Source organism: Triturus cristatus, chromosome 3_2 (assembly GCF_964204655.1).
Source record: "Triturus cristatus chromosome 3_2, aTriCri1.1, whole genome shotgun sequence".
Lineage (NCBI taxonomy): Eukaryota > Metazoa > Chordata > Amphibia > Caudata > Salamandridae > Triturus > Triturus cristatus.
In genome coordinates this window covers 159,366,324-159,391,100 of record NC_140584.1, presented here as the reverse complement: position 1 = coordinate 159,391,100, position 24,777 = coordinate 159,366,324, and the positions used below count along the sequence as shown (strand labels likewise).

The following is a 24,777-nucleotide window of genomic DNA, read 5'->3' as shown; positions in this document are numbered from 1 at the left end:
GGCATGCATGCCTTTAGGCTGCAAAATCATTGCTCCATACATGCAAATCATTGCTCCATACATGTGGAAGTCGTGACTGACATATAAAAATTGTAGGCGCATTTTGATAGCCTTCTCTAATTTATAGGGATTAAGGACATCAGATCATAGTTACTGTCATCTAGAATATTTGCAGTGAACTTTTCCAATCGGTTCTCAATGTAATCTCGAACAATCTTGTGCGTCCTGCCCTGGAATGCTAGGGCACAGAAGCCCTCACTAATGTACTTTCATTGCCACATAATTCTCAGCATGGCTGATATTTTGCAGTGGACTTTGCTGAGTTGCATTGCTAGTCATGATCTAGATCTTCGACTCTTGTTCCTTTTAGGTCAGATCAGGTTCTTCCTGCGGATCTACTGATCCAGGGGCCTTGATGCTTAATGTTGGCCTGCAGATGTCACAATGCTTTTGAGGGTATGTTTTCCTGTCCTCCCTTAGTGAGAGTTGTAAGCCGAGATGCAGAATCAGGGGAGCCGGGTTGATCTTTCACTCTGATGGCTTTGCATACAGATGGTGGAAAGTTGCAGATATCCTCGATGGGAGCCTACCTTGATGGACTTGACATGAAGGTGGTCTGAGGCATACGCAGTAATGGCACATTTTCCCTAGGATGCAATTGGAGAGTCAGGCTGCAAGAGGCTTAAATGCTATCAGTGAGCTAATGAGGCACTGTGGTTTCATAGTCACTGAATCACTCTCAGGCACTCCCTACTGGTCGCCTTTAGCATAAGAACAGTCACCCCAAATGTAGGGTTCCTGTAAAAACTGCAGTTAGCAAGTTAGTTAGTTTTCCCACAATAACAAAATTATATAACAAGCCAAACACAGCAACAGAAAGTAGTCGGCTTTTGACTGGTACATATTACCACACATAATTTAAATTTAGTGACAGTTACATGTCTGTCCCGTTCACGTTGTGGTGAGATAACAAAATAGGAGGTCAAAGAGTACCTGGGCCTTGGGTGCACTCTGACCATCCCATATACCACTATTCATCTACCAAAGCCCTCTGCGGGACGCCTGAGAGACTGGTAGGGGCAGTACTCTCTTTGCCAAGACCCGAGCTGGGCCAGAATGGTTGGCTACAAGAAGGGTCTGTGAAACCAGCTCCGAAACAAGGATTGCAGGTGAGACTTGGACATTGGCGAATTCAGTTGGGAATTTTGATGCCTCTGGACAGGATGGGGACAGCTCATTGACTCATTCATTTAGCTGGGGCAGGCTTTTAATTCCCTCTTCTGGGTGGAAGACCTGCTGTAGCTCAGCACACCCAGCACAGAGCAGGGCGTTTGACTTTGACAGATTGTAGCCGCATCTTCCTCCAGAGCTTTACTATCAGTCTGGCTTGCCTTATTTTCCGGTTAAGTGATGGTATGTGTGGTCTGGCAAAGTACCCTTGCGGCATCCTCCTGCTCCTTGGTGATTTTCTCAAAAGATCTGATTGCTTCTTGGACACCATAGATAACATGGCTGAAGAAAGGATGTATTCCAAATAATGCCACAGCAAACATATAACTCATTCAAAAGCACATGGCCCACTTCCTCTTGCCCTGCAACAATCAAAAAGCCTCTAGATTTTAACACACATATCTATCAACAGCCTAAAAAAACTAGATATATATATCTGATATCTGCTTTGTGGTAGAATTCATTTAATGCATTTATCACTGCCAAATGCCACACATTGAAACTCCCCTACCAATGTCCCTCTTAGTACATCAGAAACAGAGCTGCAGTCACTCCTGCTCAAGTACATCCTAATTGGGAAATTGGGCTGATAAGCTAATATATTACATGGAGCCATCTAGTAAAATCGCTCACAAAACTACAAAAGGACTGAAGTTGCACAGCCAGGCTATGGTCAAGTTTTGCCAACCTTTGAAAGGCGCAAGCCCGTAGTCTCCATAGTCTGTAAATTAAATAAATTAACTATAGTGCATTAAGTATTGTACGGAATAGACATTCCCTGCCATTGCAAATAGATTTGTAGACATGCCCATTATTGACTTCAAAACTCCAGCAAATCCCAGATTCTCATGATCTCAGCTACAGCTTTTCTTCCCTAGCCTGCCGGCATCTGTAATTCATTGTAATCACAAAGGAACTCCACAACGTGTGGAGGAGGGAACCGGAGGCGTGGGGTTCTAGGAACTAGCGGCCCCCACTCTTTAGCTTAGAAGTGCATCCCTGTCGTCAGGTGTATGCCCGCCCTCCATCAAACGAAGGTTTTAGAGGGCGAGGACTGGCCGATGATGAAGCATGACACCAGGTGGTGTGTGAGACCAGTCCGTTACTTTTTGTGAGATGCCTTCACTCACAATGGTTTTGTAACTGTAGTAGGGTTTTTTTTCACTAGGAGCAGCTTTCTGTGGTAAACATCTGTAATTCATTCACATTCAACTTGTAACTGACTTCCCAGAACCGCTGCACAATGGTGGTTACTGAACATTAAAAGTGATGGGACGTGCATTTTTGATCTTGTTGGTACTAAGTGAACATGCGTGATCTCCTCAGACTCATAAATTTGTGGACAAAATGGGCTAATAAATACAATCTACGGCTTAATTTACTAAAACATTGGACGAATTTCACTAGGTTCACAAGTATTTCGTAGGGGGCACTCATGAAATGATCCAATAACTCATGATCTGTGAAGTGACTCCGAACTCCACAAGTTGTTTGTTAAAAGGAGGTTATAGCTCTCCCTACCTGAAAATATAGAAATAAACAGGATCTGATGATGCATTTCATACAAAGAAGTTTCTAAGACAAGAGTAAAAGCAACAGGTTTTATAGTCAATTCAAAAAATCCGAACATGCTGATTAACAACATGGCATCCTGTTCTAGTTCAAAATGTGTAAGGGATATTTGATTATTTCTGCCTTCCACATACCTTTTATTCAAATCCTGGCTCTTGCTACTAAATACTCATTAATATAACATGCTTGAGAGTCTACAGAGAAGAAGTGGGTCAAGAAAATAAAATTAATTACACTGATCTCACACTAGCAGGAACCAGAGCTATCACGATTATGCCGAAATTACAGGCTTTGACAGGCAGGCTAAATTTTGTAACTGTAGGGCCCAATTATGAGCAGCCCAATGATATGTCTGGTTAATTCACTATTGAAAGGGGGTTGGAGTGGCGGTCACTACTGGGTATTTGTAGTTAGGACCACATTTCCATAGGAAAAGCATTTTTTGGTTTGCTAATAACATTGGCACTGTTAGGCAAATCTTCATGTAGCTTTCCCTCCAAAAATGTTTTTCCACCTCAGCTCCTTCCTGGAAAGATTGTGGGTGATCTGTGAAGTGGGTGCTAAAAGAAAGGGGAGTGGGCCAAAATGTTTTTTCCTGGTACATTTTTCCAAAATATACCTGCTCCCATCTGGCAGGAGTATTTTTAAAGCTCCCACTGGGTGGGAGCAGACCTATCTTCCCTACTGACAGGACCACAGGCAAGGAAGGCATATCTGCTCTCATGTGGTGGGAGCTTAAAAGATGCTCCCGCCAGGTGGCAGCATACTTTTGTATCCCTGTCTGCGCTCTTGCGGGTAAGGAAACACACATTTTCCTGCTCCCACTGAGATGGAGCAATGTTGGCTCCCACAACATCCAGGATGGATGCATACAGGGAACCGGCTGGGGCCACAGAGGTCCTGGGGCCCAACCCAGCTGCCCCCAACTTGGTGTTTGGTTGGTGTCCCAGGTGGACAGCAGGGCACACACCCAGAAGAAAGACAGACTCCAGGGGATGGGGTCCCTAGGGCCACTAAATGCACACGGATGGTGGCCATGACCTCCCCTTTCCCTTTGCAAATATATTTTGGCCCCGAGGAATGGTGTCCTAAAGGCCACTTTTGTCTCAGGGAGTGGGACCATGTGCTCTCACCTTAATTTAACAAAAGGCTCTGAAGTGGCTCAGGTAGGGGGACACGTGCCCTTCTCCCCTTGAAAAAGAAAAGGCCGCAAGGAGGTGGCCTCCAGGGCCCGAAGTGTCCATGTCAAAGGCCGTGCACGGTGTGGGGTTGGCTTTATGTTTGATGATAAAATATTACTTTACGTTTAAAAAAAAACTTTGAAATTCCCTAAAAAAACAAAGGTTAAAGTAATGTCAAAGTTAGGTGAAAATCTCAGTGACAAGATAATATTTTAAACTCGAAAAGCCACTGAAATTCACTAGTTATCTCAAGTAACTATAACTTGTGCCCTAAACTAACTATAACTATAAGATAACTATAACTGGTGAATTACTGTGTTTTATTTTCATTTAAAAAGTTACATTGTCACTGAAAGTTTCACTTAAACATAACATTACCTTATATACCCACACAGAAACAGATATACATGTACACACATACACACAAACGTTCCACAGCTCCTTCGCAAAAGCAGAGCAAGAGAGATCCATTTTTCATAGTGTGAGGATTGTGGTGTAGTATATGGCATGGTTGTGCGACCTAACCATGTAATACACTCACAAAACTGTCTTGGATCCAGTGAGGCTCATTTTTAAAACCTTTAGTTCAACCCTGAGTAGCTGTGGATTTGAGCAGTAAGGCTTAAACAAATGAACTAGTTTATGAAAACAGAACATCACACAACACTAAAGAGATCTGACACAAATGTATAAAAATAGATGATATCTTTATATATTTTTATGCATCAAGATGTGCGGAAGCCAGTGATAGAGACTTTTAAGCAAAAAATAAATCTCAGCTTTTTAGTCCAAAGCACAAACATGCATTGGTAACCATTAAGGTTTGAAACTTTTGAAAATTTTTAAAGAGTTGTATTTGGCTGCCTTGGTCTGAGTGGGGTGGCCTAATGTGGCAGAGAAGAGGTCAGGAGGGGCCATTAAAGTGTATTTAGACAGCTACCTGGTCATCACAGCAGTTTCAAGTCCAGTTCCACACTTTAAATCCAGACCACCATCAACTTGAATGGAGTGGTCTTGATGCAGGATGCAGAGGATGCTAAAAGATGCTCTGGGTGCTGTGTGGTTGATTGGGGGTATCCTTGCAGTTATTCCTCAGTCCATGGAGGGGCGACTTTGGCCACTGGGATCAGTATCCCTCCAAGTACTCTTTGAGACAGTAGAAGGCCAGTTGGGTGATCGATCTCCATACACAGTGGGTACAAAATGATCCTTTGGCGAAGGCTGGTGTCGCTGTTTGGTGACCAATCTGGACTCAGATGACATTCCTAGGATGAGCATACTCGGGTGTAACTTTTGGCAGTTGAGGATCGATCTCTTAGGTCATCCAGCGGCTGTCATCAATGATTCATAGAAAGTGGTTACTGACTTGTCGGAATGGGCTTCTTCATTTTTGATAGGCCTGGTGCTGGTTCCAGTGAGTCAGCCGACTGGCCCTTGGAGTCATTTCTGTGGTCTAGGGCTCAGGAGCAACTCTTTCAGAAGACCGGAGTAACAGGCATATTCCTCTGTTTGCTAGCCAAAAGTGCGGCAAGTACAATCCAGCAGTTGGTGCAACCTCTCTTGCCAGGTCTGGGGGTCATCAGGTAAGTCCTTCTGCAATCCTTTATCCAGCTTCACTATGATCTGATATTCAGGGTGCCAGTGGTGCCACATTTATGCCCATAAAGTGCCCTGGGGGGATTATGCGGCCACTAGCCAATGGGCTAAGGGGATCAGTGATGCCTTTCGGCTTTGCGTGGAATCTAGCAATGTCAGAGTGCACTAATCTGCCTTCTAGCAAGATTTCTGAACCCTTTCTTGCATGGTAGGAGCTTGGTAGCCCATCCTAGAGGTGTGGCTACCAGTGGGCTACATGCCTATGGGAATACCAGTTTGGGCATTGGTTTCCCCTCTCTTTTCCCGCTGCCAGCCTGTCTACCTGAACTGAGGGGTAACCCTGCAAAAGTGTGATCACTATTTGCCCACCAAAGGTGACTTCACCTTTGAAGCTCCCCTTTTGGTCCAGCACCCTGAGTGTCTACCTGAAAGGGGGTGGTAACACCTCTTCCTGCAGCAGCCTTCTATTGTTGCTGAGCCTGGGAGTCATTGACACTACTTCCCAGGAGGGCAGAAGGCAGCCTGGTGACCAGCAACTGTGCAAAGTCACTGGGCAACAGAGTGGCAACTTTCTAAAAATCGGCTTTCCTTAAAAGTGACATTAAATTCAACTTGGGAATCAAATCAGGCTTGTTTAAGTAGTCCCATTCAGAAGTTAGCTGAGTTCAGGGGTCAGACGGTAACTCTATATTAGCCAATGGGGCTACAAACTTTTCCCCAGCAAAAAAATGCCAATTTGGAAGGTTTTCTGTTAGGGCATGTTACAAGTATACGTTCTTCTTAATAATATACAGCTCCCTGGCTGAGGGATCCATAGGCCTTACTTAGGGGAGACTTACATATATTGTTGAGGAAAATGGGCACTTTGTCATGGGTTTAAAAGGCAAATTCGAACTAGCAGTTTAAAACTGCTCTTCCAGGCTGCAGCGGAAGGCTGAGAGCCATTTTGCCCTTTGTCACACACAGGATAGCAAAACCAGGGCTGCAGCCCAGGGAGTACATTCTGTCATATATGCCCTGGGTACCTTTGGTACCATATACTAGGGACTTATAAGTAAGACAGTTTATGCCAATTGGGGGTATACAATTCAACACACATTTTGTATGGGGTTAGAACATAGGTACTGAGGTCTGGTTAGCAGACCTCAGTGCACTCTCAGAGTCGAAAAATCAGCAGTATCAACAGCCGCGTACACTGCATCGCATTTGGGGATGCAGTGCGCGCAACTAAATTCGTTTTTATTAATTTACATGTTCTCTTACCTGTAAACCGCCGTAATCCATAGTTTACTACCCCCCACTCTGCCCCTCCCCCTCCCCACGTCACAGCCCGGCAGCTACTCCCAGTACCGACCGCGGCTGAGTATCAATGCAAACCTTTGGGGGTGATCATGCAAAAAGAGACATTTCCTTACACATAGTATAAAACACACAAGGTCCGTGAGCTGCAGGGCATGTGTTAGTTCACTGTGATGTCCTGGACTTGATGTTTGACCTTTGCAGCTTTTGAAAGGGCAGAGGCAGTTAATGCAAATACACTGTGAAGACTTCTTCATCTGTTCCTTGAACAGACATGTCGCTTGTGGATGGTTTTTACTGTATTAGATCCTTATGTAATGCAGTGAAGATAGTGCCCTTCTATTGTTAAGTAGATGTGTAAGAAATTAGGGTTACAAGGCACAAAAAAAACCGCAATATTTATTTTTACTTCAAATAATTTGTCACTGTATTAATTAGCATTCTACATCAAATTAACATATTTATTTATTTGCCATATGTTTGTCTGCCAACGTGAGTTTTGTGAAATGTAATCTCTTCCTCGAAGCTTAAATAGCATAAGAAAATAAACTCAAAACTGCACGCTAGAACAAAAATATTAAAACCATAAGGATACCTTAAACATGTGAACGATACTTTATAGACCACAGGTTTGCCCAGCATATGAGTGGCTGCTCCTTAAATCATAGCTGTTAAGTTATAAAACAGCACAGCACATTTTAAGACAAATTGTTATGATTCTCATCAGGAAACATTTTTAAATACTCAAATTAATCACCTCTTAGACAATCATCTCCACTTATGTTTTCTATTTTATGATTCACAACTCATAATAAAATATACTTATTCAATTTCATAAGGCAAATCCCATAATGGATAAAAAGGACCCATTTTTGAGTTTGCCTTTGGCCAAGATCTTTTCATTTTAATAAAATGGTATATAATATATAATTGTTTTTATTGGTTTTCAGCCACCTTTTTCTTCCTCTCACCATAGCATACAATGTGGGGCACAGAGCCTGTAAACTGGAGTCATTGGATTACCTCTCTGTGAGGGACAGCATTTTGCACTTGCACAATTGCACTTTCACAAAAAAGTAGTGCCCTCCTTACAAAAACCATTCGCAACCATTTGCAAAGCCAAAGGTTGTCATCCAAGTCCAGACCTATTGGCTTTGCCATTGCTTATTAAACTTAGGGGCTTATTTACACACCCCTTGTGCCGCTGGTGCGTCACTTTTTTTGACGCTCTGCCGGCTCAGTGTGCTGGCCCATATTTACAAAACCATCCAGCGTGACTTTTCATGGCCTTGTAAATATGGCCCCTTTTTCAAGCATTACTTTGTGTGAAAGGGGCGGGCTAGAGGTGTAGCTGTGAGTGTTCCCACGCAACACCCATGGATTCTGACGCATTCCCAGATTTGCAACATTTCGTGAACCTGGGAATGCGTCAAATCGTACGTCGCTTCAGGGGAGGTATAAGTGTGGCACAACGAGCAGAAATACTTTTCTTTCTCCTCATTTTTTCCCAGGAAGAGGAAAATGCCATCAATTATTGTTTTTGTGCAGGAAGGTGTCCCTTCCTGTGTAACAATATTCATCCCTGAAATGCAGGCACCCTTGTCCTGAGTTGGCACATGGTTGCTATTTTAGCGGCGGCGCAGGGAAGAGCACAGTAATGCGCCATTTTGCTGTAAATACAGTGCATCCCTTTGCTTTCTGAATGATGCAGCTCGGCGTCGCAAAATGGCTTGTGGCGCGGCGCGGCGCTGCGCTGCGTCATTTCCTCATAAATGAGGCCCTTAGTATTTAAACTCTTCTTCTTAATGCAAAACATGCTACACAACCTATTGTTTTATTAGAATTCACATTAATCACAACCTTTTAGTGATATGCATTTTTATAGCAAAAACCATATTGCAGACTGTTGATCTCACAGATCTGGCATGACAACCCTTCTGCCCTCTTCGAACCACACCTATTTCTTCTCAAAAGGCGTCCACAATAGTGAAAACCTGGAGTGCAGAACCTCAGAGATCTTATGTGTCTAATGACTGCTCCGGACAGCCTTCTCTGTTAACTTCTGTGCTTTAAATAGGCAGCAAACACTGTCTGGCATTGAGTCCCTACACTTTAATTTGAAAAGGAGGGTATCTGCTTTTCTCAGCAAGACTGCAATACATTTAATGGGAGAGTACCAGCACTTCTCAGGAGCAAATAGGCACTCGGATTAGCATACCTGTATTTCCATTTAAAGCAATGGTTAACTTGGGATTCATTCAGGGCTATTTGCTTACATTTTTTGCGTAAAGGCAAAAGAGCCTGATCGACAAAGGTGGGAATTTGTTGAATTCTTATATAGATTTGGGGTGGATGGAGCTTGTAGAGTTTCACTCTGTGAAATTCTGCAGAGTTCCATAAAAACTCTGCAAGGTTCTGCTGAGTTCCAGTAGTGGGCTGAATTCAGCATGTCACGCTGCTTGCAGTGATTTTTAGTAGCTGGAGGCTGTTCCACTCTGTAAAATCAATGCGAATGACACCACATGGTGGTCCAGAGGGTGCTGCTTCTTTCTGCCACTCAAGTGGATTTCATACTTGAGCGGCAGGTTTCTCAACGCGAACGGTTGCGACCTGCCGTAACGGCCCACGTTGAGAAAATCTCATTGGGTAGTGTTCTAGTGCATAAAAATTGCACTAGGGGAAATTCTCGCTCGCGATTGTCAACTTAACATTGTCGAGCCACGCATGAGAATGAACACTGCCACGCGGTGGTTTGCAGACTCCGTGTTACAGGTGTAACGCAGAGTGATCAAAACTCCGCGAACTCCGCCGGTGGAGCAGAGTTTATCGCCCACCCCTAATACAGATCAGCATCCATACCATAGATATTGTGCAGTTCACGACCCAAGTAAGGCCACTGCTGAAAGGCCCAACTATGGTTTGAGATTTGTTGATACTACAAATCACGTGTAGGAAGCAAACATTTTTTGGTCTAGACCACAAAACTCTGGAATATGTGTTCACTTTCAGACAGTACAAGAAACATAGCACTTCTGACGCTCGCTCCTATTACGGCTAGGCCCACAGGTATTTAAATAAAATATGCACAGCAATCTAATACACAACTATGTGATGCCTGCACGCATACGTTTAGTGACAAATCAGGTATGGCAGGAGTGAGTACATTTCAGGCGCGCACGTGCCCTCATAACTCTTCCCACATAGGACATCCTCGAGCTACGTGCATTTCCAACCACACATAGAGCTTCTGGCTTGCAGTGCCTACCAGACAACAGTGTTACAGTGCCACACTGATGGTTGTTGCACGCTATGTAAATGCATGATCAAGGTTGGAGTGGTTTTGAATTTCTAGACAAGCTGTACAGGTATTGTATAGCTGTTTGACAAGGCAGGGGAGACAGACCACATTTGTGTTTCTTTCAGGCAATGATTGTGGTAATATCAGGGAACTCAACGGTAAAAGCCAGCCCACGAGACCATAAAACGGGCCCACAAACAGCCAAAAATACGGTCCAGACACTAAACTGTGAGACCAGCCCTTCTGGCACTGCCAGAATGCCCAATAGACCAGTCCGAACCTAACGTAAAACCCCATCAAATGTCCACAGCTGGAATAAGGTCAATCTATAAGGCACCCCAGGCGGTCCCTCTTAATTAAATATCGTTGTATACGAAAACGTAAGAGACTACAGTTTCAAGCATCTGTCCAACGCACCTGCACTTCAGTCACTCTTTGTAACCTGCACTATAACTTTTTCCCGCATTTTCCGTGCGCTGTTTAATTTCCCTTGTGGATATCTAAAGCAGGACGACACACTGTATTTGCCGAAAACCTGAATAAACACGCGCAGAAGGGAAAACATAACCCAATTAAACTGTACCTCTGCTCGCAGTTAACAAGGTTACTTATGTGTACGTTGGACGCCAAACTCAGGTTTTTTGCATAAAAGCAGCGCGGGTGCTCAAAGCAGCCGCCTCCAGCAGGAGGTCGGATAATTAGAAGCGTAATGGGAATTTTTCAACACTGAAAGCCCGCGCACAGGCCTCTCAATAAAAACAGCGTCACAACCACAGGGAGTTTATTGAATATTTTCTAGAGCAAAGCCATTGTACTGCGTAGAAGCAGCTAAACAAATAAATACCGCATAGAAAACTTATAAGGCATGCATTTATGTCCCAATCATGGAACTATTGGTAAAAGGATCGGTCTTAGCCGCAGACAGCGCAAATATGGCAGTGACGTTTAGTTTGAAGAATGTTCAAGGGATCACCGCTACTCAGGTGCAGGGCCTCGTGCTGAGTGGGCAACTTTTGCGATGAGGTAATTTCGCCCCATTACCTCACTTTGCACTTTTCACCAAGGCTGACTTCCACCAAGTTTCACATTTTCTGCCCAGAATAAGGTACAATGTGAGGAATAAAAGCGATCGCATTTGAATTTCTAGGATTTTCCCTTTTACCTATGAGTTTTCCCTCTGCATATGTCATCAGATGTTACCTGGTGAAAAGTGCAAAAAAAAAAAAAAATTGCACACATGCTTTTTTACCTGTAAATACCTGATTGAGTGCACTCTTAAAGTCCAATCACGGTATTTATGTCCGATTTGAATGAGGGCCGTAGAGTGAAACAACTGGCATGATTCAAGACATTCATTTGTACAGTTTCTTTTTTAGAACAGAACAGCCCCAATAGTCGTTAGTGTTCATTACAGAGATGTTGATACAATTCCACAAATTAACCAATTACTTACTAGCAATCTTCATTACCCCGTGTCTGTTTTCCTCGTTATAGTCTTTACACTGAGGATATACCTAAGTAAGAAATTGACAGACACAATTGCATTCTGCCAGAAAGTTAAGTTTATTACAGTAATTATCTATTTGCTGTTTTTATAACCGAAAAAAACAAATTGTCCGTAGGGTTTGAAAACATGTCCAATATATAATGAGGCAAAAAGTGTTAGAAGTTGCTCATGTGGCAGCTCTATAGATTTCCTATAAGGGAACACCAGCTACTTCAGCCCTGTACGCTGCAACCGCTCAGGTCTATCTTGCCGCCACATTATCTGGCAAATCACAACCCTTCAGAGAATAGGTTTGAGAAATTGCCGGTCCTACCCACTTACTTATAGTGGAGAAAGGTGCTTTCTTCCTTCTACTAGAAAATACCATATAAAAAAATCAAGAATTAACAGGAACTGAAGACCTGAGTTCTCTGTAGATAAATTAACAAAGGACTTTTAAGACTGATGGAATATTTTCTGTAGGCTGGAAATCTGGAAGAACAATCTCCTGAGTGGAATGAAACAAAGATAGAATTTCTGGTCTAAAAATGGGACCTTGCCAAAGAACAACCTTATTCAGGAAGAATTTTAGAAAAGAGTAGGAAATAAGTAAGAAGACAACTCCTCACTTCACTTCTCAGACGTAGTTGCAACGAGGAATGCCACTTTGGTTGATATCCATGACATGTCTGCTTACTCTATAACCTCAAAGAGTTCTTTTTGTAACCCTTCCAGAAACGTCGAAGGCCCCAAGATGGAATAGGATGGGACTCTCTGGGTTTGTTTAAACAGAAACTATGTATGAGTTTCATAACTAAGGAAAGAACAGATTACAAATCATTCCCCGATTGCCTATATGATCTTATCGCTGCCCACTTGGACAAAAGAGTATCTGGGGCTAATCCCTTAGCGAACCCATCCGGCAAAAAAAATCAAACATTTTGAAAAACGACTGGATCAAAACCAAAACATGAACACCAAGAGCAAAAATGTTTCAAATATTTACCATAGGCTTTAAAGGTGAAGCTCTTTTTAAATGTCTGGATATTGCAAGCCACTTCCCATGAGCAGTCTAAGCATTACAAGCCAGCCCCTTCAACCTCCAAACTGTCAGTTTTATCCGACATAATAGCATAGGTGTCAATACTGAGAATTGAAAAGGACTTGGGTCCAGAGTAAAAAGAAGGTGAGAGTGTGTTGCTAACTCTGTCAACATCTGAAACCATGACTCCCTTGGCCACAAAGGGCTAATTAAAATTAGAGTCATCAGTTCCCCCCAAAACTTCTGAACACCTTCTGGAGGAGGGGAAATTGATGGAAAGTGTACAGCAACTCCTGAGGCCAAAGGAGGGTTAATGCATCCACCTCCAAGCTTTGGGACATGGAGTCTCCACGCAGAACTGGGGTAGAAGGGCATTGTTAGGAGATGCCAACAAATCAAGAGCAGATGACCGAACCTTTTTGTTATGACCTGAAAAACTTGGAGACTGAGGTAAAAATGAATCGAAGAAGGAAAGTTGCAACTCAGACTGTCTGATGCACATTGACTACCCCTGGGATGTACATCACTTGTAATGAAAGAAGATGGTTCTCTGCTCACAGAAGAATGTTGTCTGCTAAGCGAGCTAGCTTTTGAGATCTCATGTCCAACTGCCGATGTATGTCTGACTTCACCACTTGATTCTCCGTTCTTACCTGAAGCGGTTTCCCAGACAGGCACGTTGCAAAGCTGTGTAGAGCCCTACCAATTGCTGCTAACTCCCTCCAATTGGATGAAATGCATGATTCCACCGAGGAGCAATACCCCTGCACCTCCTGATCTCCAAGAGTGGTACCCCAACTCCAATTACTGACATCTGATTTTGAAACAAATGGAAGGGACTCTGTCAGAGGGATCACTTTTCTCAGATTCTGAAGAGCAAACCACTGAAGAATGAGAACCAAGTGAGGAGAGACAGGAATCATCGTTTCGTAATCTGCTGAGGCTGGGGACCTGTATGCCAGGATATGCTGGACAAAAGGCTTGAAATGTAGTCAAGCCCAAGTGATTTCTGCTGTGCAGGCTGACATCATCCCTTTGAAAAGTTGCTGGTGTCAAGGTGTAGCTGAAGACTGATGTAGAATATGTCGAGATACGATTAAAGATTCTCCTCTCTCCTGTGGCAGGAATGCCATTGCTTTCTCTGAGTCAAATAAGGCTCTGAATAACTTCTTTGTCGAGTCAGATTCAAATCACACTTTTCTTCATTCAGTAAGACGCCCAGGGATGTGGGTGTCTTGCAATTCAGCTTGGCATAGTCTTGAGTCTTAGCAAAAGAAGATGCCACAATTATCCAATCATCCAAATAGGAACAACATACTCAACTTGAAAGTAGAAATACACAACCACTGGAGCGTGTACCTTTTGACTCATAGTGAACTTGCCAGACCAAACAGAAGGACCTTGAACTGATAATGATGAAAGTCCAGCATCATTAGGTAATCTCCTTCCTCTGACATTGGAATGATCTTTTGAAGACATACCACTTCGAACTTCATGTTGTTGGTGTTATTTGTTCAGATTTTTCAAGTTCAGCACTGGTCAGAACTTTTCCTGTGACGTCGGAACTAAAAATATGGTGGAATAAAAGCCTTTATTTTTTTCATTCTGAGAAACTGGTGTTATAGCCCCTTTCTGCAGTAGGGCTTGAACTCCTTGTAGTATTGAGTGCCTCTTTACTAAGTCTTTTGGGATAGGAGTTTTAGCGAATTATGGGAGTTTTGGGCAAGCAAAAAGCGGTATTTTGTATCCATGTTGGACAATCTCGATAACTAATCTGTCTGAAATTAGTTCTTGCCAAATTCTAAAATAATGGGCGATTCTTCCTCTCTCGATATGAGAGTAATTGTCATTTAGTCCATTGCTGTGGTTTTTGGGACTGTAACAGCTGTGCTTGAGTTTTTCCTGCAACCGTGGCTCCCTGACCTTGAGCATGGACTTGAAAGGGTTGCTTGTTGTTTAACACATTAGAAACACATTTTTGAATAAATGAGTTGTTTGTGTGCCACCCTCTTCACCAAATCATCCAGTTGAGATGAAAACAGCTTAGCATGTGTGAAAGGTAACAGCAGAAAGAGATTCTTCTGTAAAAGATTTTAGCCATAAATGTTGTTTGACTACAATTGAAGTCCCTTCTGGAGTTGCTGAGGACCGCAGGATCTGAAAAAACTGTGCGAACATCTCCATGTTTGTAAGGATTTCTGTGGGATCTTTATTGTACTGCAAACAATCAAGATGGAGTATAAAGTCCTTCAACAAAGCTTTCAAAGTGTAGGCAGAATAAGTGGCTGCTCGAAGAGCAAATTTCGAGGTTGGATATGGTCTATTTTGAGCCTCTACTTGTTTGTCAATAGGATCAGCCAATGACCGCGAAGGAGGGAGAACCGGTACCGCTTTCCGTACACGGATTACTACTTACAAGCACCTTTCATAACTCAGGACAGAATCTTAAGAGGTTATCGACCCTCCGTTTATTTGGATATGATTCAGATATCGTAATTGGGCGGTTTTCCCAGAACCCGCTTTCATTATAGCTACATTACTGATCGGATTTTCCACGACTCATCATAGACTTAACTTCTCTCTTTTTACATTGCCCTGAAGAAGCCCATGTTTGGGCAAAACACGTTGGCTGTACTGAACCTCACCAACACCTTGAATTAATCATCACTCTAGAAGCACAAGTAACGTCGTGGACTCACTCTTCACGCTATAATCTTTATTGTATTACTTTACTTCATTTTTACGCTTCACTGTATATTGCCTCTCATACCCTGTGTCAATTTCTATAATTCATGGTCATATAGCAGCTGTCCATTTGAGGTGGGCAATATCTCAATACATGTCTAGGCGGTGCAGCTGTCTACAACCTGGCTGCTAGTTCTTTCACATCACAATGACCCTTCTACCATCTAATTTATTTTTGGCACCTCCAGGTATTTCTCCTCCTGAAATATCTCCAAAGAATACCTTTTGGACGGAAAACGTGGAAAATCAGTTTTGTCAATGTCTTTTCACTCTTCTAAATCCATATCTTGTATGACCTCATGTTCAAGAAGGTCATCTGCCAGTGGGGTTTATATTATGCAAAAAATGTATCCATATGAGTCTCCTTATCTTGAAAACCCAACATCTGCTTAAATGTTTAGGCAGATCTTGTACATGTGCAACTCGCACATATCTCTCCCTTGAAGATGAGTCTAAATTATCTTCATCATACGGCATAGATCTAGCTTTTTTGTAGCCGGCCGAGCTAGGGAATTATAAACTGCATCATCAATTAGGGTTTGTAAATCTGTCCTAGACACCATAATAATCTCCTCCCACGAGAGTCTAGCTGTGAGGTTCCTGGATGCTCTTCCATTTAGTCAAATAATTTTATTCGATTCAAATGAATCATAAAAGTTTACAGAAAAGTATGCATTCATTTAAAATAAAATTTCTACACATAGTTTAAAATCAATGCACAAAATAAAACCAGGTTAGGTAAATTCAATAAAAGCTATTTAAAAGTCGTAACGTTTCCTAATTAGAAAAACAATTTTGATAAAACTAAGCACAGAGCTGCAGATAGTAACAGTTGATAGCGACCTCAAATAGTTAAAACCTTCTTTGTAAGAACAGGGACGAATGTCCCTTAAAATAGGCTTAATAAAATGAGCTGTTGGGTCTTTGTAAAGTGTACAAAAAAGCATAAGGTGCATTGTGCTCTGTTGGACTACATTGTTACATGGACAGGGGGGGAAGTCTCTCACACCAACCCCCCTGTTTCGGAAAAGCCACAAGAAAGTGCAGTGTGCTTAAACGAAATCTAGTCATTAGAAAACGTAAATGGGCCTGGGTGATAAAAGACAAATAAAATTGTTGCTGATTTAAAAGTGCACGATCCACTGTGTCACTGACCTGGTTAGACAAGCTTAAAACATTATGATATGCATTTTTAATGCCCATTTTCTTATTGGGTTGAATAGACACAGGGTTGTCATAAAAATCTTCAAGGTCTATCTTATAAAAAGTTTCTTTAACATAACGTAACCAGGGGACCGCCATTGCATTGTTAAGGTTCATACAGTCTCTTAGGATATCTCTTGAAAATAATAGGTCCTCTGAGGTCCACATTTTTCCCCATAGAAGCAAGGGGGCAATGTGAATTTTGTCAGTCACGTCATCAATACCCACTTCAGAATGACAAAATTGAGCGGGGAACTACTGAGGATAAGTAAAAGTATTTTTAAAAATGTGTTCTCTAATATTTGAATCTGTGCACTTTTATGATATCCCCCTGCTCCTGCCCCATCGGTAGCCATTGGCAGACATTTGGTTTTACATAATGTATTCAATTCAGCTATCGGCTTATGACCAAGTTTGCTGTCAAATCAAAAAAGCCCCTCTATAGTTCTACTAGTTTGTTGTAGCCTTGTCGTAATCAAGTGGTCCCAACTGAGTCTATTATTATAAAGGTTCCCCAAGTAGGTAAAATTTGGCACTTTGTCAATAGCAATAACATTTACTATATATTTACGTGTTTTCGTTTTGTTTGGACCGCAGACCATAATAAAAGATTTACTAAAATTAATCTTCAGGTCCAGTCCTGTCATAAACTCAGTGAATGCATTCAAACATTTTTGTAGGCTATTGGCTGTTAAGGTCATCAGGACTGAATCGTCCGCATAGGACAATAAGGGTACCTGTTTGCCTCCTATTCTCGGAAAATCCAAGTGTTGTTGTAGTAAAAAATGTTCTAAGCCATTAGTATATATTAAAAATAAGAAGGGAGCCAATATACAGCCCTGGTGCACTCCCTCGGTTGAGGCAATTGGGTTAGTCTTTCCCCACCCGGACCATACCGGATAGCTACAGTAGTAGATGCGTGTAATCTGTGCTACACGGGGACAAGTGGTTCCTCGAATCCCATAGTGTCCATAAGTGACCACAGCTTTCCCCGACAAACCAGGTTGAAAGCACTGGACAAGTCCATGAAGGCCAGATGAATTGAAACACCCCTGGCCTTCATGTACTTGCCCATGCCCATAATCATAGACAAGTTGAGGCACTACTTACTCGTTACCCCTTCCCTTCCTGAAGCCAAATTGAGTGTTCACTATAAGGCCAGAAGTATTGGCCCATGACTCCAGGGGTGCAAGAATTACCCTCCCCAGCAACGTGCATGAAGCATCGATTAAAGAAATTGACCTGTAGCATGTAGGGTCATTTCTATTTCCCTTTTTAAAAATCGGCTCCACCACTGCTCTTTTCCATGAAGATGGAATATGGCCCACAATTGCTGCTTTAAAAACCTTAAGTAGCAGTGGGGCCCATATTTGTGGGTTGCTTCTAAATAAATCCAGGGGCACGCCGTCTGGCCCTGGAGCTTTTAGGGGAATACCCTTTCACAGGGCCTCCTCCACTTCGCTTAAAGAAAGTGATGCACTAAGCTGTTGTGACTGACTGACTGAATTATTTGTTAAGCGCACTATTGCTGAGGAGTCTTGGCGCTGAGTGAGGATAGGGAGTGGCTGCTCCTAGACTAGGATTTTGTGAAAAGCCATGTTTTGAATGCCTTTCTGAACAAGATCTTGTTAGCTTGCAAGTGTAGCTCTGTAGGGAGGGAGTTCCATAACTTTGCCGCCTGAAATGAAAAACCCTTGCCACTCCATCGGGCTCTTTTTACCTTAGGGAGGCAGACCAGCCCTAGACTGCCTGATCTTAGTGCGCAGGACTGTACATACAGTGAAAAAAGATTTAATATCCGCTGCACCTCCTCCATTTATAGCTTTGTGAATTAGGCATAGCGTCTTAAACTGCACCCTTTGTCGGACAGGCAGCCAATGTAGTTGCCTTATGCCATTCGACATCGGGTGGTGTTTAGGAAGATCCAGCAGTGTTCTTACAGCAGCATTCTGCAATGACGGAAGTTTGGAAAACTGTCTTTCTCCAGTTCCAACATACAGTGCATTGCAGTAGTCAATACGCGATAGAACCAAGGCTCCTACTACTGTTTTTCTTAATGAAAAAGGTTTAAATGGCAGTATTTTTCAGAGGACCTTAATCGTAAAAAAAACTGGCCAAGGTAACCTGATTAACTTGAGAAGTAAGTGTTAAATCCCTGTCAATCAGGAAACCTAAATTCTTAGCCTTTAGCACAGGAATGGGACAGGTGGCAGCTTCTGGGGGCCACCATAGATGATTCCAAATTGAGGGGTTTTGACCAAATTCTACCGCCTCAGTTTTCTCTGTGTTGAGCTTTAGAAAATTTGTATTCATCCAGCTCATCACACTTGTGAGGCAATTTCGGAATCGTTCTGCTCTAGCTTCGACACTCTGTGTAAGTGACACCATTAACTGGGTGTCATCTGCATATGACACCAGTATTAGACCTTGATCTTTTATCAATTTGGCCAGAGGGGTCACATACAGATTGAACAATGTGGGGGATAAAGCTGATCCTTGAGGGACTCCACATAGGAGAAAGAATTCTCCGGATTGAATTCCGTCCCAATAGATTTGTTGTACTCTGGAGTCCAAGAAGGACCTGAGCAATGTTAAAGCAGTATCCCTGACACCCACGGCTTTGAGCCTCTGTAGTAGGACCACGTGATTTACGGTGTCAAAAGCTACCGTTAAATCGAGCAGATTTAAGACAGCTCGAGCACCTTCATCCAAGACCTTACGAATCTCCTCCGTTGCCATTATCAGAGCAGATTCTGCAGAATGTCATGATCTAAAACCATGCTGAGAGGAGTCCAAGATATTGTTAGAATCCACATACTCCATTAGCTCCTGATTCATGGCTTTCTCCAATATTTTTGAAGGCAGTGGGAGACAGGATATAGGACAATAGTGCTTGGTGTCCTGAGGGTCCAGTGAGTCTTTCTTCAAAATAGGTCTTAAACAGGCCTTTTTCCATCTCTGTGGAAAGACTCCGGATCTTATGGACTCATTAAAGAAAGGGGTCAGAAAAGCACTTATCTCTTCTGGCGCCAGGAGTAGTATGTAGGGAGGACATGGGCCAAGGGGGGAACCTGACTTAGTTTGACTTAACAGGTTAATTACCTGTTTTTCATTTAAACAGGAGAACTGGGACAAACTATTCAGAGTTGGGGGGGTCTCAATTAGTTCTCTGTTGTCTTTCCCTGTGTTTACGGGCAGGTTCTGGAGTTCGTTATAAACTGTTTCGACCTTTTGCTAAAAAAACAGAGCCAGTTTGTCTACAAAAGTTTGATCCAGGGCTAACATTGTGTCATGTGGACACTTAGTTAAAATTGATACTATTTTAAAAAGTTCCTTAGGGGAATTGATGGCCTCTTGAATTGTTTTGGTAAAATACGCCGTCTTGGCCTGTTTTATTACAGTTTTATACTCCTATAATGTTCTGTTATATTCCTTCCTATGCTCTATACTATAGTCTGATCTCCAGATCCGCTCCTGGCGCCGGCATTTAATTTTAACTGGCCTAATCTCTGCTGAATACCATGGAGAGGTGGCAAGTCTCCTCTTAGGTTGCTTACTTTCCTCAGGGGCCAGCTCATTTACCACCTGGCTGATCCATTTGTCAAAGTTATTTGCCCCTCCATTACTATCCACCATGGGGGGGGAAGTTTGTTCGTCAGGATTGTAATGAGATCATCTCTCTGTATACATTTCCGAGGGCAGGCTTTAACTAACGGAGGGTGATCACTGCGGCCAGTAATAGGTGGATTTATTTTTACTTTAAAATAGATTGCCGCATGGTCTGACCAAGGTACAGGCTGCACATTTCCTACATCAATAAGATCATTGCTGGTAAAAATACTGTCCAGGATATGTCAGGCTTGGTGGGTAGGCTCGGATACAATCTGGTTCATCCCATAGCCCGCCATATTGTCAATTAGACTAGAGGAATCTGAGTTGTTATTTTCTTCTAAATAGAAGTTAAAGTCCACTAAGACTGTAAAGGTGGTGATAAGGACGGTGCACCAAGAAACAAAATTCAAAGAGCTTCCAATTTTGCCAAAATTAAGTCCTTTATTCTTTTTCAATCTTTAAAAAGCCTCAGCCAACGGGTATCGTTCCAATGGAACTTCGTCAGGGCTCGATAATCTCTTGTGGTTCCAGGACGAAGGTCAAAGAAATATATATGGTATTCCAAGCGTTTTCAGTTCACGTTCTCATAAGTGTCCTGTTATTCATAGGAGACGAGAGAATAATTCTTCAAGTTCAGATCATGTGCTAATGATCCAGAATCCTTACTCATGTACCTATTACGCAATCTTTATATAGAAAAGGCTTGCAACCTTATTCCTTCTGGATTGAAGGAGGTCCTAATGGCCCATGATCGTGGCACTCGTATCTCTATATTCAAGAAAACACTTGGAAAAGTAGCATATTTCGGGTTACACCTCTGGTAATCCAAATATTAAATTAAGTAGGCCCGTAGTCCTTTTTATTCAAGTGATATATATAACCCACTGTTAGGAATAGAAGTAACGACAACCAAAATAACGTCCGTCCGTCCTCAAAGCGTGATGGGGCATGAATAACCCCTAGTATAAGCCGGCCGAACGTCCCACCGCAGTTTGATCGACACCGAGGCAATCAGGAGAATTCTCTAGGAAGGACGATTGTAGACGGGTGGGACGTTCGGTTGCGCGTGCGTTTTATAGTCTTGCCTTGGGAACTAGAATGCTGACCTCGATCGTGGCAGGCCCGCTCTTACAGACGGGCACCGCAGGGTCTGTAGCAGGAAACTTTACAATGTTTCTAAAATCGTCTTTGTTAAAAAACTAAAAACACTGTGCAAATCTCAATTTCCTAAATAAAGTGAGTGTGCAATTTCTAAGCAGCCTAAATGTAGTGCCAAGCAACAGCTCACAACAGATTTCCTCACACCCCCCTCCTCATACGCTGCGCGATCGTGCCAGTGTGCTTTTTATAGTCTTGCCTCGGGAACTAGAATGCTGACCTCGATCGTGGCAGGCCCGCTCTTACAGACGGGCACCGCAGGGTCTGTAGCAGGTAGCTTTAAAATGTTTCTAAAATCATGTTTCTTAAAAAACTAAAAACACTGTGCAAATTTCAATTTCCTAAATAAAGTGCAGTATGCAATTTCTAAGCAGCCTCGATGTAGTGCCAAGCAACAGCTCACAACAGCTTTCCTCACACCCCCCTCCTCACACGCTGCGCGATCGCGCCAGCGTGCGTTTTATAGTCTTGCCTCGGGAACTAGAACGCTGACCCCGATCAGTTTGTATGTTGATACCTATTTCGTCCTCGCACTCACTTGGTGAAACGCTCTTTGGGTTAAATATATTGGAGAAGTGGGTCTCCCAAGCCACCCCCGTTATATTAGTATCCATGCTCCTTTTTTCATTAGTAAAAAGGGGGCAATTTAGCACCTCTCAAAAGCTCCTAGAATCCTTCAGGGCACTTGCTCTTTCAAGATCATCCCAGGCCTGCCTTCTCAATTCATCATTTCTCTGCTCAATTACTTTTTTATAGGTCTGCCTGGCTACTTTTATCATATCCCTATCTCGGGGGACACTATGTAATGCCTTTTTCAATTTATTTTGCTCCGCAGAGCATTCGGCATTGAACCATCTTATTTCGGGGAGACTGTCTTTTCTCACCGGTCTGAGCAAATTCTTAGCCACGTCATCACAAATAATTTCATAACTTTGTATTATTGCATCTGGCTGTGAAGTATCGGTTAAGCAGGTCATTACTTGAGTTAGGTTTGTTTTAATAATAGTCTCCTCAAATCCTTATAATTTATTGCGTTCCATTTTAGCCTTATCCCTTGGTTGCGATTATATTTTATTAGGCAATCAGAGGTCATACCCTTTTGTGCCTCAATATGTAGGGAAACAGTTAGGGGTTATGATCACTGGCAGGGTTGGGTTCAACTGCAAAGTTGTCAACAAGGTGTGAGTACCTACTAGAAATCAGCATAAAATCAATAGTGCTTACACAACCTCCCCCCTGAAATATCGGAATTTGCACCACTGGAGTGCTAACCAAAGTGTTAATCATACGTAGATCATTCACAACAATAATGGCATTTAAGGCCCTGTACGGTATGTTTAAAGTGGGTCATAGGTTGATTGTCAGTATCTACTAACCCACAAACCTTACTCCCGCTATGCTGACATAAGGTGCAGTTGAAATCTCCTACCCAAATAATACACAAAGGGGAGACCTTCAGTGCTACCTTAACAATCTCCATGTCAAGCAAATTGATAACCGCAACATTCTGTGTATCAAAAATATTGTAGTACCAATTGACTAATAATATGAGTACATTAATCAAATTAAAACACATGATCAGCTGATACCATGGGGATTCAATTACTTTTTCTATTCTTAGCGACTGATACTGTACCGAAATTAGGGTCGCGAGGCCTCCCTTTGCCCTCCCTGCCAATGATGGTTCAGCTTGGACAGTTCATGCGTTGTATCCTTCCAGAGAGACATCATCCCTGCTCCACATTTCTTGTGTGCAAATAATGTCAAAAGTTTTGACATACTGGACCCATGTCTCGTCTAATAACCTTCGAGAAATGTCTGCAACATTCCAAGAAATTAGACACAGGCTGCGGCTATTAGGTTGGCAATTTTGTGCATGTAAAGGGTTGCCATCCCCACTATCCGATAGTCGTTCAGCTGGAGTGGCATTCAAATCTATCCCAATAGTCCCAGCTGTTCCCAAACTTCTATTATTGTACAGCTGCGGGGAGCAAAAACTGTGTTTAGGGTCTATGGAGAGTGTATACTCTTTATCACTCTCACATGTATTAGGAATAATCTCAGATACATGAGCATTGTCCTCTGACGCACTTGTTTTTAGCTTTAGTCAGTCTATATCAGCAAGACTACTTGGTGTCTCAAAGCGATTTTCGTGATACCAGGGTAGAAACTGCGGATACTGTTTTGTCCTTAATGAGCTCTCTTCTTCCACTAAGTGTGGTCGCAGTGTCGGCGGTCGATAAAAAAAACCAATGGTAATATAGAGATCTTTAACTCATTAATAGGTTGGTGAGCCATCCTATCTAATATGGATCTTACCAGGCCTGGTGGCCTGAAGGTCACAACAATGCAATCCCCCATCAGTGACTTATTGGTCGGACCTACCCACCTAACCCTGCGTGTCATCTTAAGCTCAGAGAATAGTAGATTATTATTTATACCTGTCTTTGCGTTTACACAATGCAAAGATTTAACCCTCAGAGATGGCCAGTATTCCCTGTCACCAGGCACCAATGGGGGGACATTAGCTAAAACGACAATATTGGGTGTTGTTTCTGGAGGCGGATGTAAGTTCGAATTAGTGTCACTGAAAGGTGAATGACCTGAGTGATAGTCTACCGGGGTATGTGAGCTTTGGGGCCTTTCCTCAAGATTGTTGCATGCCTTATTCACTAGATCAGTGTACGGGGGATTTACAAACTGACAATCCCTTTGTGAGAATCCTTCTGTCTGAAATGAAGACACAGTGACTTGTGGGCAGTTACTTTCCGGTTTCCCTTGGTGGGAACCTTCTTGTGTCATGGTTCTCTGAGAAGGTTCCAGGTTTTAAACACCCCATCTATTGGCTCCACCCATGGTCTTATTTAGCCTAGGTCTTTGCTCTATAGGCAATGTGGGAACGCTAGGTGATTGTTTTTCTAAACATGATAACCTGCTCTCGATATCCGTTAATTTTTGAAGGATGGGATTTAAGTGCGCTGTAATTACAGTTTTCAATTTATCCCAGAAACCCTCCTCCAAGTTGTGAATTAAAGTCATCTCAGGAACCACCTCAACTAGAGCTATAACTTGATTGGCTTCAGGTGTAGGCTCCCTGTCCACTTGGTTGCTCCTACCACCTAGTAGTTTAGATGTGAGGTGGCTTTGTTTGTATGACTTAGTTACTACCTAGCCTTTATTTTTCTTTGGCGGGGGTGCAGAGCTACCACCGCCTTTTGATTTAGATTTCTGGGCCCTCGTAACTACATTTGGCATAACTGAAGTAACCTGGGAGTCGATTATCTCCTGAACATTAGTAAGCTTAGGGCTTGGAGAATGTGACCTGCTAGTTTGTGGTGCTTCGTCGACCGGGTTT

The 24,777-nt window shown here is 42.7% G+C and overlaps 1 protein-coding gene across 1 annotated transcript in view; it reads left to right on the top strand.

Annotated features, from left to right (window-relative positions):
• Positions 1-24,777, top strand: part of VSIG10L2 (V-set and immunoglobulin domain containing 10 like 2) — a 247,992-nt gene that overhangs the window by 97,485 nt on the left and 125,730 nt on the right. The gene's annotated exons all lie outside the window — the stretch shown is intronic.